At 45.6% G+C, this 20,684-nt stretch overlaps 1 protein-coding gene and 1 long non-coding RNA gene across 7 annotated transcripts in view; one reads left to right on the forward strand and one right to left on the reverse strand.

Moving 5' to 3' along the window:
• TBL1X (transducin beta like 1 X-linked) overlaps positions 1-20,684 on the reverse strand; it is a 329,283-nt gene that overhangs the window by 301,914 nt on the left and 6,685 nt on the right. The window contains exon 1 of one of the 6 annotated variants that reach the window (XM_077146497.1): positions 11,653-11,871. The exons of 4 other annotated variants lie outside the window; for them this stretch is intronic. The gene's annotated coding sequence lies outside the window, so the exon portion shown is untranslated. Of the gene's footprint in view, positions 1-10,155; positions 10,224-11,652; positions 11,872-20,684 lie in introns of those variants that run through there. One more of the 6 variants, XM_077146498.1, reaches the window with a different exon arrangement.
• Positions 9,159-15,235, forward strand: LOC143671374 (uncharacterized). Its single transcript, XR_013169550.1, has 3 exons — positions 9,159-9,333; positions 12,196-12,483; positions 14,486-15,235. It is a non-coding gene; the product is annotated as an uncharacterized LOC143671374 (long non-coding RNA).

A 20,684-nucleotide genomic window follows, 5' to 3' on the forward strand; every position in this document is an offset into this window, starting at 1 on the left:
CTGATGGTGGTCTGAGGGACTCGCCATCCCAGGAATGGCCACCCTGGAGTGGAAGGGGGCTCGCTGAACTCCCCTACAGAACCCTATGGAAGAACAAACAAGTCGTGCTGCCTGGAGCAAGGCACCGGTGGCTGCAGAACACATAGTACATTGCTCCAGAACAGGAGGAAACTGTTTTATAGAGAAGAGGGAGCATTCGGGACCAGGTATACATGGTATTTTCAGGGCAACCCACACAGGCCCAAGATAAGAAGCAAATGCAGGAAAGCCAGTGCAGGAAGGAGCAGAAAGGCCCCTAGGCTTTGGCCTGGGGCTATTCTCCAAACTCACTGTATGCATAAGCCATGAAGAACAGCACTTGCAGAGTGAGTCTGCAAAGACTGGGAAAAGTTTTTCATTTTACCTTCTCCATTTCTGGTAGCTCCTGGCATTCATGCAAAGAAACCTCTGTATGCACTAGCTGGATACAAACTTAAGGAACAAATGCCTCAGAGTCTAAATTCCAGCAATAACACATTAAAATAACAGAATGTCCAGGTATCAACAAAGGATTATTAAAATAAACAAAGAAACAGGAGGAGATGGCCCAGGCAAAGGAGAAAATTGAAGCATCGGAAACCATCAATGAGGACGCCAAAGCTGGGATATTCAAGACACAGACCATTAAAAATAGTCCTAAATATTCTCAAAGAGCTAAAGGAAATCAGGAAAATAGATGAACACAAAGAGAAGGAAATTATGAAAAGGAACTGAGTATTAGGGTTAGTGGTATGTTGGCATTCTCCACTTAGTATTTTCCAACTGTTTTTAAGTTTGAAATTACTTCAAAATAAGTTTAAAAAAAGAAAATGGCAAAACGTACAGTAAGATTCTTTCTGTTCAAATTCCACCAATGAGGTAGTGCAAACAGCCAGAAACTCCTGCAGAATTCACAAATTCAGATGCACTAGCTGACTCCAAAGCCCAATGACAATGGGTAAGTCAAGCATGGAACAAGTTAAGCCATCTGAGAAGGGGTCAGCTGACCTTTTCTACCCAATATAGTTGGAGCTGGGCACCCAATTTTCAGTGGACTTGCAGAAACCTTCCAATCAGGAACACTGGAACAGGTGCTGGGCTAGGAAGCCCTTGCTTCTAGATACTGTAGCTGGGGGTTGGTGGCAAGTGTCCAGAAAAGAAAGAGCTTAGTGCTATTTGGGAGTCATATTCTAGGTTCCAGGTCAAGGAAAGGAAGCAAACAGAATACTCACATTTTCTTCTAAGTAATCCCTGCTATACCTACCACAATAGGAAGAGATGACAGGATTCTAAAGCAGACACTCACTTCAAGAATAAACACTGTACATATTGATGTGGCTGTTGTTTGTGCTTATTTTCTTGGGTAACAAAAGGATAGGAAACTTCAACATGCCTAAGAATTACTCTGCATCCAACAGCCCAAAGCGCCTTCTGAGTTTTTAAGTAAAACAAGCCACTAATATCAATGTTATACAAACGCTGCCTATTTCAATCATGGGAAAAATAATAGTCTAAACATAGGATAAAAAATAATTTTAGCAAACATAAAACCACCATAATCCTTAACTTGTTTTCATAGTGTCCCTTTTCCAAATTAAAATCTTCATGAAAGAGATGTAGAGAGAGGCCTTGCGATCAACTCAGCCAACCCTTTTAGTCTCCATGTAAAGAAATGCACAGGTTAAAAGATTTCACAGGTCACCAAAACAAGGTTTTTCCTAGAGAATGCAGCATTTTGTACGAGAGCACCAAAAGCAAAACTGTGGCTCAAAGTAAAATGTAGGTAAGCAACAAGGGGGAAGGACTGATGTAGGAATTCACTTATAACAAAGTAAGAAACAACTTGGTATGTTTAGCATATTTTACAGTTATAATATTATTAGCCCACTAGGAAAACTGCAGTACTTGTTAGTGAACGTATCATGTTTTCAAAACTTGAGAAATTAATGCAACCTTTGGATACAAGTGAAGTATTAAATATTTGCCCATAGCATCCTAAGGAAAGGTTAGCAAAACATAAGCTAAAAATTTATCAAAAATGGCCTATTCTCAGATGGTAATTAATATTTTAAAATTGTACCTTATGTATAAGACTAAAGCAAAAAATGTTTATTTGGTACAAAATTTATATTTTGACTACTGCATTTCCTAATATAACTTATGTAGTCAGTGTAAGTGAACACCGTAAGTACATGGAACCACCTTGCGTAGGACATGAGATTTTGTTGGGTTGTCCAGAGTGATGTCCCGATAAATCCCAGAGTGATTTAAACAGTGAATAAAAAAGTATTTGCAAGGTCCTCTTCAAGGAATGGTGAGAAAGGGGGAAAATTCAACTTCCCCAAGTTGAATTCTTGATATTCTCACAAGCAGTGTGAACAACCAAAGCTATAGGCTAAGCCCCCAATCTTGGGATTTGTTCATATGAAACTTAACCCCACAAAGGATAGGTCAAGCCTACTTAAAATTACGCCTAAGAGTCACCCCCAAGAGAACCTCTTTTGTTGCTCAGATGTGGCCTCTCTCTCCAGCCAACACAGCAAGCAGACTCACCACCCTCCCCCTGTCTACGTGGGACATGACTCCCAGGGCTGTGGACCTTCCTGGCAACATGGGACAGAAATCCTGGAATGAGCTGAGACTCAGCATCGAGGAATTGAGAAAACCCCTAGAATGAGCTGAGACTCAGCATCAAGGGATTGAGAAAAACTTCTCGACCAAAAATGAGTTAATGAGTTAAATGAGACAAAATAAAGTTTCAACGGCTGAGAGATTCCAAACAGAGTCGAGAGGTTATCCTGGAGGTTATTCTTATGCATTAAGTAGATATCACCTTGCTATCCAAGATGTAATGGAGAGGCTGGAGGGAACTGCCTGAAAATATAGAACTGTGTTCCAGCAGCCATGTTTCTTGAAGATGATTGTATAATGAAATAGCTTTCGCAATGTGACTGTGTGATTGTGAAAACCTTGTGTCTGATGCTCCTTTTATCTATCTTATCGACAGACGAGTAAAACATATGGAATAAAGATGAATAATAGGGGGAACAAATGTTAAAATAAATTTGGATTGAAATGCTAGTGATCAATGAAAGGGAGGGGTAAGGGGTATGGTATGTATGAATTTTTTTCTGTTGTCTTTTTATTTCTTTTTCTGAATAGATGCAAATGTTCTAAGAAATGATCAGGATGATGAATTTGCAACTACGTGATGTACTGCGAATTACTGATTACATATGTAGAACGGAATGACCAAAAGTTAAGAATGTTTGCATTTGGTGATTTTCGGTATTTTAAAAAAATCTAAAAGTTAATAAAAATAAATAGATAAATAAATAAATAAATAAAAATGCCCTATTCTCAACTAGTATGGCAGCAAGAATTACCTGGCATAGAAAAAGGGGAACACCCACAGCAAGACCAGCCAAACAGCCCATCTCTCTCACTGTGGTTTCTCATGAACACCCCAACATGGAAGAGTTTGTTTCCCTGGCTCTTGATCACACCTACCGGGCAAAATTTCCTATTTTAAGGAAGGTCCATTTGCCATCAGGTAAAAAGTTGAAGGTGCCAGACACAGGAAGGGGTTCACCATTAGACTGTGCAACATGTTAACATATGATTACCAAAACTTACTGTGCTGGAGAACAGGGCAGGTGCCCTGGGTTAGGGAAGCAGGTGTCTAAACAGGGGAGGTGAGGGGATGGACTGTTCTGTGTCCCGACTCCGCAAGTGTTAAAATCCATAAAACTACACCAAAGAAAAAAGTCATGGATTTTACTTGATCATTTCAAAAATCAAATTAAATATGCCTGTACATATACATGCATGACAGGTATTATATATATATGCACAAGTAGATACAGACTACAGACTACACACACACACACACCCCCCACATCTAACTACCTTAAAATTGAACTTAAGAGGGGAGAAAATGTAAGAAAAGAGATACCTTTTCAAACTGTAAATCCCAACTCTGGAGTAAAGAGAAGTATAAACTGTTTGGTTTCCAAGTATCCTAACTATTTCCTTTAATACTCCAACCTGAAGAATACATTTGATTAACTCCCTCACTCAATGAGAAAACTACTGCTGGGGAAGTTAATCAACCTGCCCCAAGATGAGGTTGGTGCACGGGGAGCTGGCAGCAAAGCCAGAAGTCCATCAGCAATATCACCTGCTCCTCGCCCAGCAGAAGCCCAGAATCCCCCCAACCAGCTGCACCCGAGGACAGCAAGCTGGCTCAGGAGGCCACGGGCATCCAGCAAGGCCTGGCACTGGGGCTCTTTTCCTAATGACCCTTGGAAGGGCTTCGATAAGTAAACAGCAAGTCTGCAGGTCTGGGCCCCAGTGCCTGGCCAGTCTACTAAAAATGCACCCAGCTGGAGGAAGAGGCAGGGGCTGGAATGGCGTCCAGGGGCCTGGCAGAGCAGCAGCTCCCACCACTCACCCATCAGCGCTTCCGCCGTCTCTGAGCCACCCTAGACGGTGGTGGGCTAACCCTGGGGAGGCCGCTAAGTTCCAGCTGAGCCCACATTTCACTGGGTAAACATCACCTGGGCGCTCTTTGGGGTTGTTTTATTTTCCCTCAAAGCAAATACATACCAGAGTACCAAGAGGGTGACCAGAAAAAAGACCAAGTAAGTCCACAATAACATCAAAACCAAAAGAACAAGTGAAGAAAAGTCAAAACCAAAAGAACAACTCAAGAAAACTGTATGCAGGGTGTACTTCTCTGGAGGTCTAAAATATCTGTGCTGAGGCAGAGGTTACATAATTGGGACGACCCCCTGTCCCCCTACCCCTATGCCTACCGATCTTATTTCTAATAGTCCTTCAATGCCTCCGCACCCCTGACCTAGGCAATGAAGACCGGAGAGCTCAAGACCCTTACCACCTCGATAGGACACTAAGTTCTCATTTACTTCCTGATGTATTCCCAAAAACGTACCTGTGCCTTGATAACTCTATACCCTGAGATGGAAGGATGGATGGGTGGATGGACATCGATAGAGATACAGATACAAATATTCAAATTCTTGGCATCTCCCCTTTCCCATATATCCTGTCCAAAACAGGACTTACAGTTGAAGGCTTTCTCCAGCCTGGCACCACTGGCCTTAGGGCCCCCCCACAGGAGGCTCAGCAGCAGCCCTGGCCTCGCCCACCGGACGCTAGAAGCATGTCCCTCAACCCCCATCCAGTTTTGACAACCAAAATGTCTCCAGCCATTGTGCCACCTGTCCCTTGAACATCGGGGGGAGAAGGGGAACTGCCCCAGCTGACAAACACTAGTTGACAAGTCTGTGAGACTCTAGAGCTTGATGTTGAAAATACTATTATGATAAACAAGCATCTTCTCCACAGCCATTTCTGAAGACTTCTTGAACCTGTAAGTCATGCCCTACTCTCTCTCTCTCTCTCTCTCTGCTCCTACCTGCCAAAGACAGAGCTTAGGAAGCACAGGATGTGGTACCCAACTTCTTTTGTAGAGTATAAATGCTTTCTCTATTTTAACTTTAAACTTGCTCCAATTCAATTTTTTAACGCCTTCTGGTTCCCTTCCAAAACTTCAAATACATAGCAGATCCTCGATTAAACACTGGACGGCAAGGGAAACAGCCAGGCCGCCCAGGAGACGGTCGCCAGCTGGGTGAGCAGGACCACCTGTGGCGGCCTGCCACCCTGGGGAGTGAATTCCTTAATGACCGCAGACTTCACATCCCTGGAGATTTTAAACGCATTTTCTCAGACCTTGTGCTCTTTGGCCTTTATAAACACGCAGACTTTTTTGGTTCCTTCCCACATTCAGCTTTTATTTTTATTTTGCTGGGTTTCATTTTCACCAGCTTGGTCAAGGCATCCATTTCGTTGAGCCCCGGAGAACGGATGAAGAGGAAGGAAGGGTAAAAAAAGGGGGGGGGGGGGGCAAGGGGAATAAAGGACATTCAGTTTGGCATCTCAAGAGGTCCTTACTTCCCTCCCACCAGACAAAGTTACTGGAAAAAAAAAGTTTATCTTTCCGACCTCAAAAAAAAATGTTTACAAAATTACTTTAGTCTTGTTTCCTGATTGAAACTATTTTTTTAAATGTACCCCATGGTGAAAGACTAACAGCCTGTTAGATGTAGGGTAATTTTTTTTGTAAGGGGGGGAAGGGAAAGGACAAAGGGGAAATACCTGGAAACCACAGCAGGGACCTTCCTACCAAACACTGCACAGCAGTTCTGATTACACCTCGGCCCAGAGCTCAACAAGGCACACCTGGTGGGAATCTTCACCCCCAAGCAGAAACTTGGAAAGGGGGCTGCCCTAGGTTTTAGTTTAGGGGTTCTCCTACCAGCGGGTTACTGAAGAGAGAAATTCTTATCCTGTACATTCAAGAACCCTTTGAGAAGTCTTTTGGGGGACAGAGTCCCTTCTGCAGTTATCCTTTTCACGCCTCTGGAGTGGAAATGTTGGCTTCCCAGGGTCAAAGTTCTTCTGACAAAAGGGTGACGGGTTACGCACTCTCATGAGCAAGGAGAAGTGGCAAAAGAGGGATCTGGGAAACTGCGGCTGACACACACATTTGGGCTTTTCCCCTCATCTCATTTACAGATACAATTTCTACTCCATTCCTATAGAAAGCACAAAGCAAGAGGGAAAAAAAAAAAGCACACTGCATAGGACAACACCTAGGTCAGAGAAACACCGAGTTAGGAAGCTAGAAACAACTCGGCACCCACACTCACGGCTTAGTTTTTAGGGCTTCGGCTCTTCTGAGGTGTTGCTTTGTTGGAAGGAGTCCCTAAATGCCTTTCCATAGGAACAATTTTGTCCTCAAGGAACTGAGCCGTAATACCTGACATTTAAACTTCAAGCTACCCAAACAAGGTTTTTTAAAACTCTGGGATCCAGCTTAGCTCTCCATGGCCCACAGCCAGGGCCCCCAGACAGAAGGGATCTGGCACTTTGCACCCATCTACACTAGCCCACAGGCCATTCACGGCCATCGCTCAGGTAAGTGGGGCGGGAAATGGTGCCACCATTTTTCAGGCAGGGAAACTGAGACACAGGGAAGCAAACTGCATTGCCCAAAGCGAAATAAACATTCGATACAGAGCTAGGATTGGAGTTCTGGCTTCCTAACCCGCAAGTGGCCCAGGGACCCTCAATGTGGACCTGGAGCTGTCAACTGTACTGAAATCCCACTACTGTGCAAATTTCTTCCTGAACTAGGTCTATTCTCAAGAAAAAAAAAAGAAAAGTTCATAGATAAATTATTCTCAACTTCTAACAACTCCTGCCCCCCCAAAAGGTACACCAACTCTCCTGCCTATTATCATTTTATTTCATTTGTAAGAACTATAGAGCAACATTTTCCAATAAAACTGTACTGTACTTTTCATATGGCAGCCATGAGCCAAGCTGAGCATACAAAACATACCTAGGGCTACTGAAGAGTTTTTTTTTTTATTTTATTTTAGTTAATTTAAATAAGCACGTCACTAGTAGGTAAAGGACAGCACACTCTAGAAAATTCTCTCTCTGCTGTGCTGAGATATGTCTCCATGTATATGTCAAGTTCAATAAGGGTTAGGATATGTATTATATGCGTGTGTATCACTCAGAAATCTTGTTTCAAATGAGAAAATCCACACTAAATAAGACGGGTAGATTAAAATCTTACTAAGTTTAAGAGCACCATTTTGGGAATCCAACAACCCCAAATTCAAACCCTCCCTCCACCACACATTATCATCAAGCATTAGCAAGTGACTTCACACCTTTAAATTCCAGTGTCCCAAATGGGAATAAGAGGTACCCACTAGACATTAAGTGCCCCTAAAATCCTCAGCCAAGGCATTCAAGAAACCTAAAGACAATCATCTTAACTGGAGATAACAATGACTCAAATTTAGAGGCGGCCTTACGGTTTTTTTAAAAACTGACACACAAATGCTTTGCACTTCCCTAGGAGTACCACCACTTCAGTTCCCCTTTTTATTTTTACAAACACAGACTATGACTCATAAAACCTGCAGGACTTCAAGGTCGCCCAGATGTCAACCGGTACAGCACAAATGTGGTAAGTCCTTTCACTAGTTCAGGCTAAGTAGGGTCAAAGCCGCTTTCCTGGCCAAACACTGCTCCTGGCCCCATTAGACTTCTGTGCTGTGGAGACCCCTGTACATCCTTCTAACAGGCTGGCCTGGCAGGGCAACAAGGCCATTAGACAGATGAGAAGCCCAGAGATAAAGACAGGATTAGAAACCAGCTCAGCCCAAAGCCCCACACCCTACACAATGCCATCATGGTCTGTTTAAGCATCCAAACTTTCAGAACCAGTGAGAAGATCTGGGAGATTTAGGGGCCAAAAGGAGACACTTCTTCACCCTCTTAAATGCAACTGCAGACCATCCCTGGGCTCACCAAACCCTGGAGGATAAGAGTGAGAAAGTCCAACACCTAAGGATTGTGGGGACACCCTCTGTTGTTGATGAGAGGACTGCCCCATCCCTGCCAGAGCAGGGGCCTGCGCATTGCCTTTGGACTCCCCTGTGCCTAGCACAGTGCCAGGTGGCTAGCAGCAGTTCCCTGCGTTTTAAAATGAGTATGTATACAAGAGGAGAAAAAAAATCTTCCTAAAACCTGTGACACAGCAATCAGGTATTGCTACTTAAGGGAGGAACTCTTCAAAATCTGAGACATCTACTTTTAGACGTCTCCATGTTGTCATGTGTACTCACTCCTTCTTCTAAGGAGGTGGAAATACTCCTTGAGGAGGGGGGTGGGCACATATGCACCTAGGTCCTCCTAAGGGGCCCTTTCAATAAGTGGGTCCAGTGAGGACCTTCAACTTTCATCCCTGTAAAAGTCGCTCAACTGGGTGCTCTTACACAGAAATCGCAGCACATTTGAGAAATTAATAACCTTTAAAGTGAACTCTGCATTTTCAGGTCTTAACTGCTCCACTGTCAACCTTCTCCACGCACCCCCTTAACTGCATCTCCTCTAGGAAGGGCTAGGAAACTTTTCATTCGGTCCAGAGCCCCGGCCGGCGCTCGCCTCCCCTCCCCCCACCTGGGTTAGAGCCCTGCCCCTCCCCTTCCAGGTTAGGGCCGGGACTGGGGCGGCGCGTAGGGCGAAGAAAACATCTAGGAGTCAGGTCAAGCCACACATGGCGAGGCAGAGCCGCAACACTGGCACTTGCGGGACGGGCAGGGTGTTTCCTTCTGGATTTGGCTTGCCCACCCGGCGCACTCCCGAAGGAACACCTCGGGCTGGAACTTTGTGGAATTTGCAGCGCAGCTGGCCTTGGGGCCCGCGGTGCGTGGCAGGGGCGAACCGGGCACCCCCGCCCAAACGTGAGCTCCGGGCCCGCCAGGCCGCGTCCGAAGCTTGTCACATGCCCGGCGACCACCGACGCACAGGCCCCCTCCAGTCCGGGGCACCGGCCCCAGCGAGAAACTGGGGGCCCCTGAGGGGCAGGGCCGCAGTTCCGGGCGGGCGCGCGCCCTCTCCCGACCCGGAGCAACAGGTCGTGCACCCCCGCCAGACCCCAGCCCACCGTCCCAGTGTCGCCCGCAGCCCACTGCCTGGCTCGGGGCGGGGGCTCCGGACTTCTTTGACAGTTTCTGCGCCTCGGAAACGGAGCCCACGCGGGCCCGCGCCGCCGCGCCCCCACTCGCTGCACTCCGCGCCGCCGCGGGGATGAGTGGGGCGCCCCCACCGCCACTGGGGAAGGGGGACCCCGCCCGCGGCCCCCGGCCTACCCGGCGCGCGGGGTCGCCCAGGGGGCCCCCCGGGATCACTAGACAAAGGGGCTTTGGGGGGAAAATCTAGCGCTCCTCCAAACTTGCCGGCCGCCTCCCCCTCCCCAAAACAAAGGCACCCTCCCGGCCTCCTCCCACCCCGCGGCCCGCACTTTGGGGAGGGGCCGCAGCGGGGTATTGTTCAGCCTCCAGGGAGGGCGCCGCACCCCGGCCCAAAGCCCGCGGGGACAGTTGGGGACCTGCCCCTCCTACCAGGAGCCACGGCGGCGGGCGGGCCCCAGGAACTCGCCGCCACCCCCCCACCGCCAGAAGTTTGTGGGCGCTCCCCCCCCCAGCCAGGCCCGCGCCCCCGGCCGGCCGAGCCCCGCGCACTCACCTCGCCGCGAAGCCGAGCAACTTGTGGCGGCGCCGCCGCGCCCGGCCCGCTCGCTGCCTCCCTGCGGCCGCCCGGCCCCGCGCCCCGGCGTCCGCGGCCGAGGAGGGCCCGGCGCCCCGGAGCCGCCGAGCGCCGCCCCCGGGCCGCCCCCGCCGCCGCGAGTCCCCGACAGGCGCGGGCGCTGGAAAGTTTCGGGCGCGCAATGGCGGCCGGAGGGCGCTGCGGCGGCGGGCGGGGGCGCGGGCGGCTCCTCGCTCCCGAGCGGGGGGGGCGGCGCGGAGGGCGGGGCGGCCGGCGGGACGCGCGCGGCCAGTGACCTCGCGGGGAGCGGCCCCCAGCGCGCCGACCCCGGCCCCGAGCGCCGCCCCTCCCCCACGGCCGGGGGCGCGTCCCTCCCCCGCCCCCCACCGCCGCCTGGGAGGAGGACCCGCGTCCCTCCCCCACCGCAGGGAGACCCGCGTCCCTACACCGCCCCTCCCCCACCGCAGAGGGACCCGCGTCCCTACACCGCCCCACCCCCGGCCTGGGGTGAGGGGAGCCTGGGCCTCTCCCTCCAGGCTCCAAGCCGGGCAAGCCCCCCCCACCGCCCGGCCTCAGAGTGGGGGCGGGGGCGGAACCCGGGCCTACCCCAGCCCAAGCCCCAGCCGGTACCCCGCTGCCTCGGGGGCTGGGGGAGAGGGAGCCGGAGCCCCAGTTAGGGTTCCCTCTCACACCTCAGAGAAAAGCCGCCCTGCGGATCCTAAAGGGCCCCCTGCCACCTGCCCGAGCGCCCCTCTCCCTTACAATCGGCGGCTTTGAGGACGCCCCGAGTGTCTGTTCCCTCTCCCCCTAAAGTGGGGACTCTGCTGGCGTCTCGACCTTTGCAAAACACCTCGCGGGATGAGCCGAAAAGCTTGGGGAGAAACTCAGCCACGCGGGCGCCGGGGTGGGGGGGGCCCGAGGAGTGCAGGTGTGGGGGCTCCAGGGGCTGGGGGGAGGCGGAAATTGGAGCCCTCCAGCCCCCTGAACTCCACCCCTCGCCCCCATCCCCACCAGACCTGGGAGTTTGCACTGTTTTATGCTGTAATGGCTTATTCGGTCCAGTCCTGGTGTGCCCGAGTCCCCAAAGGCCCTTCCTCCCCTCCATCCTGATGACAACTGCCCACCCCTCGCGGGGTTAATTCAATTAAACAAATACCCACACACCCCCAACACCTTTGAGGTCTGACGGGTGGGATAATTTTTAAATGTTTGCCCCTCCCTTTGGTATATAATGAGTTTCCTGCTAGGAGCCCCGTAAACTCAGCAATTTAAAGTATAACCTCACTTGCTCCTTCCTTGAACACTAGACCATTTGTTGTTCTGCTTGGTGGGGGGGGGTGAATTTTAAGGGGCTGGTCCTCCATCAAAAAGGCGGGCCTAAAATTACCCTGCAAAATATTGCTGTAAAACGTCAATGATGTCAAACGACTGTTGCTACAACATTATCAGAGCACATCAATAAAAATACACACTTACACAGTCTCCACAATTGTGAATCAGCAGAATGGATTGTCTTATTATGTATCGGTTGCCATTCAAGGCTCCCCCAAAAGGACTCGGAGGGGCCCTCCCTCGAGCCTGCCCTTCGTTGCTCCCGGGTTCCCTGGGCTTGTGCAGGCTGATACTGAGGGATCACAGGCGATCGAAAAGCGAAGGGTGCGACAGAAAGCCCCAGCGACCTCATGATGCAACCCTACCCAGATTCCACGTGCTTCCCTTCCCCCACCGCGCGCCGGTGGGAGCGCGGCGTTTTTTCCGCCTGTAGGGTCACATTGTGGTTGATTGATTCTCTTTTCGCCTTGCTCAGTCATTCAGATTTGGAAAGTAAATAACAAGTTGACATCATTACAGCTCTCGGCTTTACGGGGACGCGGCCTGGGCTACCGCACACTCCCGAGTAGCTGCGCATCCAAATCGGCCCTCTCTGGCTTGCCAGCCCTACTACTTGTCGTTAGCTGCTTGGAAATTTCAAATTCAACTTGGTAAAAGGCCTCTTTTTCTGTTTCCATTCCTTTGCAGGTGCCAATCCTTTAAATTATGGGGAAGCGGTGGAAAGCCTCACTGCAAACTAGGACCAGGTGTGGCCAGATTTTATGGCCAGTCTCAGCTAACAATGCAAAGGAGCTCAGAATTCATCTTGGCTGTCTGATAATGCAATGGTTGCAACCTTCTTCTTTCATCTACAGTATCAACTGCTCTTATCCTAGTCTCACAGGACACTCGAGGAGAGCTGTAAGAGCTAAGACTGGGAAGGACAGCCCTACACTCATCAGAATACCTCAGAAATTCCTCTCACTGAAATGCCAGGTAGGTGGTAAATTAGACTATTTTGTTTCATCTGTTTTGCAGTTTTCCAAACGCACAATCCTATCAGATAGGAGAAAACGAGGGGAAAAAAGGAAATAAAATAGGGTAGAAAAAGAACTCTAATATGGGGTAGAGTGGAGTCAGCAGCAATGATTTCCACAAATGCCCACTGCACGATACATATAAGCCAAATAATCATTGCCCTTTGCTGACTAAGGGGAGGAGGAATACAAGAATCTGCATACAACAAACATCAGCATTCCCTCTAAACAACCCCGCCCACGCCAAATTAATTAAAAGGCACCTAGGACTCACACAAATATACTCAACTGATCTTTGATGAAGGAGCCAAGGCAATTCAGTGAAGAAAGGATAGTCTTTTCAAAAAATGGTCCTGGAAAAATTGGATATCCATATTCAAAAAACAAATTCTAGACAGAGACCTGGTACCATTCACAAAAATCACCTCAAAGTGAATCTTAGACCTAAATGTAAACCACAAAACTCTAAAATTTCTAGAAGATAACAGGGAAAAAATCTAAGTGACCTAGATTCTGGTGATGAGATTTTAGATACAACACCCAAAGCATGATCCATGAAAGAAACAAAATTAATAAATTGGGTTTCATTAAAATGAAGAACTTCTGCCTGTGAAAGAAAATAAAAAGATAAGTCACACACTGGGAGGAAATATTTGCAAAATGTGTAGCTGATAAAATATTTAGGTTCAAAATATGAATAGTGAGCTTTTAAAACTCAACAGTAAGAGAACAAACCAATTACAAAGCAGACAAAAGAGCTGAACAGACACTTAACCAAAGAAGATATACAGATGGCAAATAAGCATGAGAAAAGATGTTCAACATCCTATGTCATCGGGGAATTGCAAATTAAAGCAAAAATGAGGTGTACTATAGACCTATTAGAATGGTTAAAATAAAAAAAACTGACAGCACCAAATGTTGACAAGAATGTGGGGCAACAGGAACTCACAATTGCTAGTGGGAATGTCAAATGGCACAGCCACTTTGGTAGACAGTGTGGCAGTTTCTTACAAAGCTAAATATAGAATTTACATTAAATGCAACAATTGTGCTCCCAGGTATTTTTATCGGATTGAGTTGAAAACTTAGGTCCACACAAAAACCTACCTGCACACAATGTTTACAGCAGCTTTATTCATAATTGGAAGTAACCAAGATATCCTTCCATAGATGAATGGATAACAAACCTGTGGTACATCCATCCAATGGGATATAATTCAGTGATTAAAAAGAAATAAGCTCTCAAACCACAAAAATGACATTGAGGAAACTTAAATGCATACTGCTAAATGGAAGAAGCCAGTCTGAAAAATCAATATACTGTATCATTCCAACTACAGGACATCCTGAAAAGCAAAATTATAAAGATAGTAAAAAACATTAGTGGATGCCAGGGTTTCAAGGTGTTTTTAAGGTGCTGAAACTATTCTGTATGATACTATAGTGGTGGATACATGCCATTAAGTATTTGTCAAAATCCACAGAAAATTAAACCTTCATATAAACTATGGACATTCACTAATTATAATAATGAATAAATATTGGTCCATTAATTGCAATAAATGTACCTCACTATTGCAAGATGTTAACAATATCAGAAACTGGGGTGGGGTGGGGGACTGGTATATGGGAACTCGCTCTACTTTCTGTGCAAATTTTCCTCAAAATCTAAAAGTGTTTAAATGAAGTCATTAAAAAAAAAGACACCACCATACCTCATACAAATAAAGACAAGCCCTTATGTATTAAATTTCTCATGAAGCCTGCTGTCTGGTTTTCGTTGACTCCAATGTCTAATTCTCCCCCATTCCATCTGATATTCAAAGATTCCTGACACGTGGGCCAATATTTATTTCCATAACTGACCTGGCCAGAAACTCCTCCAAGAATTGGACTGAAACCTCCAGGATCCACTTGATTTGCTGTTAAACTGAAATATTACTGTCTGCCTCTTTCAGCTACTCCATATTACCAGCCAGGAGAAGTTTGGGGAAATCCTAAGATCCCTGGCCCATTTACTAGGTAATATACCTGTTAAGGCCATTCACATGAAAGGTCATGAAACTGCTGAGCTGTGTTCCAGACCCCTGATTCTTGAAGAAGATTGTATAAAGATACAACTTTTAAAATGTGACTGTGGGATTGTGAAAACCTTGTATCTGTTGCTCCTTTCATCCAAGGTATGGACAGATGAGTTTAAATATATATATATATATATGGATAAAAAATAAATAATAGGGGGGACAAAGGGTAAAATAAATTGGGTAGATGGAAATACTCGTGGTCAGTGAGAAGGAGGGGCAAGGGATACAGGATGTATGTGTTTTTTTATTTATATGCAAATGTTCTTTAAAAATGATCATGGTGATGAATACAGAACTATGTTATAATATTGCTAGCCACTGATTCTACACCATGTATGGAATGTATGTGTGCAAAGACATATCGATAAAAATATTTTTTAAATAAAAGAGTTGAAGGACTAAAAACATCCTAAAAAAAAGAAAAGAAAAGAAAGTTGAAGGACTAAAAACATCCTAAAAAAAAAGAAAAGAGAGTACAAATGAGTCAACAGGGGCAAATGCAAAAAGCAAATCAAAGTCGGATAGTGCTTTGAAGGGTGACAGTTGTTCACAAAGACCCTCTCATTATAAACAAATTATTAGTATCTGTTTCCCTTCAGAAGAGTTTAGAGGCTGCATGGAAGTACTTTCTAGCTCTCCCAAATTATTTAAGTGGAAGGTATGCTAGATCTTCTCCCCGCCCCCCCCCGCCCCTCCCCCCTTTACAGAAAAGGTCTCTGCTTGGAGCAAACCCTCACCACCAGCCTCCCTTAGGCAATGAGGAAGGGGGATATGTTTCCAGCATCACTTAGAACCTCTGGCCTTTCTTCTCTTTGGGATTTTACCTTTTTCTTATCCAGAGAGATAGGAAGCAAAACTATGAAAGAAGTTTCTCCCTAAGGGGGTAGGGAATGAGGTTCTAGTTGGAGAGGTACACAAGGAGAAGGTAGGAAAAGTCTGTCACTTCCATGGAAAGAAGAAAAGGTGAGTGGAAACCCTTTTCTGCTTTCCTTGGTTCTGGGTAGGCACCCATTTGTTTCAAATGTGTGATGTTGTTATCTTTCCTCATTTAGAATGTCACATTTAGTTCATATCGCTTGGATACTGAAAATAGCCTGCACTTGGCTTTGGGATATTCATGTACTGTACCACTTTTGATCCACACACATAGTAAGGCTGGCAGGCAGGGATTCTTATCTCCAGGATTTAGTGGAGGAAAATGGGGCCCCAGAGGCTAAGGCATGGAGGGAAGGGACTCATGATTTCTATGTTTCTGACTTTCTGGGGCAGTTAAGTGAAGTTTGTTTCTAAATGTATACAATAATGCACAGAATACATAAGATAACAAGTAGGATTCCGAAGGAAACCTATTACTGTAAAAGATACTTCTAGAATTTTTTTAAATTCTAATATAGTAATATATGTGCCTCTTTTTTTAACACATTCCATGGCAAGCTCTAGAGGTGGGTCTCATAAGTCCCATCATTTCAAAGCAGTGAGGAATATAAACAAAATCTGTTTCAACTGTAACGTGATCTGAAAATGTATGAGATTTCTACTGGTGACAAATTGGTGGCAAATTACAGATCCTGTTAATACTGTCGTTTGTCCTCTACAGTCGTCATTGTCAGAAACGCTAAATTTCAGTTAGTGGTTAGGGGAACATAAAGCTACAAATCTTTTTTCCCCCAAAATTTCATGGACCCCCTGAAATCTCTCTATGGGACCTTCCTGACTGTGGGGAGAGTGCAAGCTGGAATCCACGGGCTTCTATTCCCTCTCTGCCTAACCTATCAGAATAGGACTAGGATAAAATGAGTTTAAAGGGGTGCCAAAAACTCAATCATCAAGACAAATGATACTACAAGATTCTAAAACTCAAAACTATTACAAAGTATGAATATATTTCAATAAAATTGCATTTAAAAAAAACTAATGCAAAAAAAATCAACCAAAAACAAAATGTCCCAAGGTTAGATAGTGACAGGGTCCAAACCTGCACTTAGCAACCTGCCCCTCTCTCCCCCCCAAATCCTGGTGCTGCCAGGCACACTCTTTTTCTTTCCAGGGACGTAACCATCAACTAGACAGACAAAAATTCCCATCCTGATGGAGTTTCTGTTCTAGGACAGGATTGCAAAGACCAGCCCACTGGTCAAATTCAGCCCATTACCTGTTGTTTGTTTTTTGGGTTTTGTTGTGTTTTTTTTTTTACAGCCTGCAAGATAAGAATTGTTTTTGCATTTTTAAATGGTTGGAATAAAATCCAAAGACTAATAATACTTTGTGACACATGAAAACTATGAATACAAATTTCAATGTCTATAAATAGTTTTATTGGAACAAATGTTCTAAAAAAAATGATCATGGTGATGAATACACAACTACGTGGTGATATGGTGAGCCATTGATCGTACACCCTGTATGGAATGTATGTGTGTGAAGATCTGTCAATAAAACATATTTTTCAAAGAAAGTTTTATTGGAACAAATCTATACCCACTCACTTACTGTACATACTGCTGTAAGGGCAGAGTTAACTGCTATATACCGTATGGCCCACAAAGTAGAAATAATATTCACTATCTAGCCCTTTACAGAAAAAGATGGCTGACCCCTGTTCTAGGAGACTGAGCAATTCAAGGATGGCCTCCTGTATCTTGTTCACTTATGGAAACCTGCCAGTACCACCACCCTGCCCCCCACTTTACTGTAGTGTGTGTGTGTATGCTTCCCAGAATAAAGAAAATCAAAAGGGGAAAGAAAAAGATCATGGAAAAGACCCACAGAATGTCTTTCAAGCCAAGTTCATTCCATTGGTGGATGGTGATGGATTCTAGAAAGGCAGAAATGGCAAGTGCCTCAGCCAGAGAGTCCCACTCAGAGGGTGAAGATCATCAGAAGAAGTTGGCAGAATTAAATGATCCCAGGAAGAGCAAAGCCTTAGAGCAAAGAAAGGACCGAGGTGATGGGGCGGTTGGAGTAGCTCAGTGGGAACTATATCTCTTCTCTGTCTGGCAGAGTTTTTACATTTGAGCATCAACAGTTTCAAACATATTCTTGGCATCTAGGTAGGAGACTGGGGAGATGTCAGCGTGATCACACCAATTACAGAGTGTGGTGGCCCTCTAAGAGTTTCCTACTGCCGCTGTAGCAAATCACCACAAATTCAGAGTCTTATAGAAACTCAAACTTAGTATCCTACGGCTCTTGAATTCAGAAGTCCCAAAGGGTCTCACTAGTCTAAAATCAAGGGGTCGCAAGACTGCCTTTCTGTCTGGAGGTTCTAGGAGAGTATCCCTTTCCCGGTCCTGTTTGCCCACTGCCCATGTCCCTTGGCCCTTGACCCTCTTCCTCTATCTTCAAAGCCATCAATGGTGGGTTGAGTCTTTCTCATACCCCATCACTCCAACCTTCTCTTCGTCCTCCCTCTTCCACTTTCAAAGGTCCCTGGTGACTGTATCGAGCCTAACTGGATAGCCCAAGATAATCTCCCCATCTCAAGGTCATTCACTGAATCACATCTGCAAAGGCGCTTTTGCCATGCAGGGGCACCTCTTCACAGGGGCCGGGGATGAGGGTATGGGCAGTTTTGGGGGAGAGGGCATATTCTGCCTAATGTAATGGTTTTGTAGAAGGTCTCACACTAAAAGGAGACAGAGCAGATGCAAATCCCACTACATGTTCCAAAACCTGTAGTCTTTCTGACATGAACCAAGTGGTCTCCCCAGCACTGGATAATTTCAGAGCCACACACACCACCTCTATCAAAAGCAAAGCTGAAAACATCGTATTGACTCACATAACAGGCAAGATTTCCAATTTTCTTCCAATAACACACTGGAAGTTAGGAAATGACACTGGATTATAAAAAGGTCATTCCTCCTCCCTCCCTTTCTTTTGGAAACGACATTTCATTAAAAAGAAGTTATGCACCTGTTTTCTTTGTTTCCACTTCTGACTTTGGTGTTTAACTTTAAAACTTGCTGTAGAGAACAAGTATGGGGGAGAGAACGACTTTATAAATAGTTGCTGCACAAAAATCAGCTCCCACACACTCAAGCTCGTCACCACATTGACAAAGAAAACCCAGCAGGTTCAAGAAAAAGGCAGCAAAACTAAATTGAAGTAGAATGTTGCGTTTTTCCCCAGAGCTTTTGTCATAACGGCTTTTTGATGCTGTTGTTTTAACAAAACGAACAGATGCTTATGTAGATCAGATATGCATCATGTGCATACGTGCCCCGCAATTCCACTCCTGGGGATGCACCCAAGAGAAATGAAAACTTATGCTCACACAAAACTCTGTACGTAGACGGTATGCTTCATTATCACCCAAACTGGAAACAATCCACATATCCTTCAACAGGTGAACCCATAAGTAATCTCTGGTACAGTGAAATACTAATGGGCACAAAAAAGGAACACACTATGGACCCATGCAACAAAATGGATGCTTCTCAAAAGCAAAAGGCTAGGTGAAAGAAGCCAGGTGCTAAAAGTTACATACTGTCTGATTCCATTTATATGGTGTGGGGTTTTGGAGCTAGGTACTTCAGAAAAACATGTTCTTATACTTGACCCAGTCCTGAGGGTGTGAACCTATTGTAGGTAGGACCTTTTGATGAGGCTACTTCAGTTAAGGTGCGACCCACCTCTACCAGGATGGGTCTGAATCCTACTACTAGAGTCCATTAGCAGAATGAAATTCAGAGAGATATAGAGTAAGCTTCAGAGGAAGCAGCCAGAATCTGAAAGTCAACAGAACCCCAAGAGAAGGGAGAGGCCAGGAGAGGCCACCATATGCATTGTCATATAACCAAGGACCAAGGATTGTCGGCAGCCAGCCACAGAATGCTGGTCTTTGGGAAGATGAGGCCTTAATTTGGACCTCTGCCTCACCTCAAAACCATAAGCTAATAAATTCCCATTGTTTAAACCCACCCATTTCATGGTATTTGCTCTGGCAGTGAGGAAACTAAAACATATGGCATCCTATCCTGGAATAGGCAAGAGTGCAGGGACGGAAAACAGATCAGAAGGTTCAGGGTAGGGGGTCAGGGAAAGAGACTAACTACAAAAGGACATGGGGGATTTGGGGGGTTGAAAATTCAGGGGGCTGATTTCTGGGTCTTGACTGGGCTGGTGGTCCCACAACTATAGATTTTTGTCAAATCTCATAGAACTGCACTCTAAGACTCAACTTTACTGTCTGTAAATTACAACTCAGTAAACTTGACTGAAGCAAACCTAGAAGGTTCAAGAAAAGCACAGTCAAACTAAACGGATGCTGCATATGGAGCTTTTCTCCAGTACATGTCTAAGGAAGCATTTCTGTTGGTTATTTTCACTAACTCACAGTGATTTGATAAAAATCAGATATAGGTCATGCAGAACTCTTAATGTGTCCCAAAGGGTAGGAGAAAGAAAGAACATTTTAATGCTCTTTTGAGATTGTAAATAAGGATTGGTCACTTTTCTAGAAGTAAAACTGTTTAACAACACAAAAAAAATCCACACAAACCTCCACCTGCACGCAGAACCCAGGCCAGCACACAGCAGGCAAATCACATAGGTGCTGGGCTGGCAGCAGGGGACAAAAGTTCTTCAGGAAAGTGCCGTCGCAGTGGCAAAGAGCACATAGGTAAGAGATGGTTTCTGGGATGGAAAAAAAAGACTTTTGCCCCCAAAAGAGATGTTTTCCTTTAGAGAGATCCCCTTAGATGGCTAAAGTGACTCTCTTTCAGATGACCAGAGAATTCCAAAGTAACGTGAATGTCTCATTGTTAATATGAATTTATTAACAGATTTCAAAATGCTATTTCCTCATGGAACGGGAGAAACTTGAAGCTGAGAGGTTTCATACAGGATCTACGACTAGGACATGACTACACATCTCCCCCAATTTTCTATTTTTATATAGCGGGTACAGAGATAGTCATTCAGTCATTGTATTAAATATTTGATTCTATTTTTAATACACACTTGAGTTTTGTTAACAAATCTGTTACTCAGCAATAGAAATGCAATGACCCAAAACCTGTATCTCCAGTCTAATCATGAGAAAAATAGCAAATTGAGGGATAGCCTCCAA

This window comes from Tamandua tetradactyla, chromosome X (genome assembly GCF_023851605.1).
Source record: "Tamandua tetradactyla isolate mTamTet1 chromosome X, mTamTet1.pri, whole genome shotgun sequence".
NCBI lineage: Eukaryota > Metazoa > Chordata > Mammalia > Pilosa > Myrmecophagidae > Tamandua > Tamandua tetradactyla.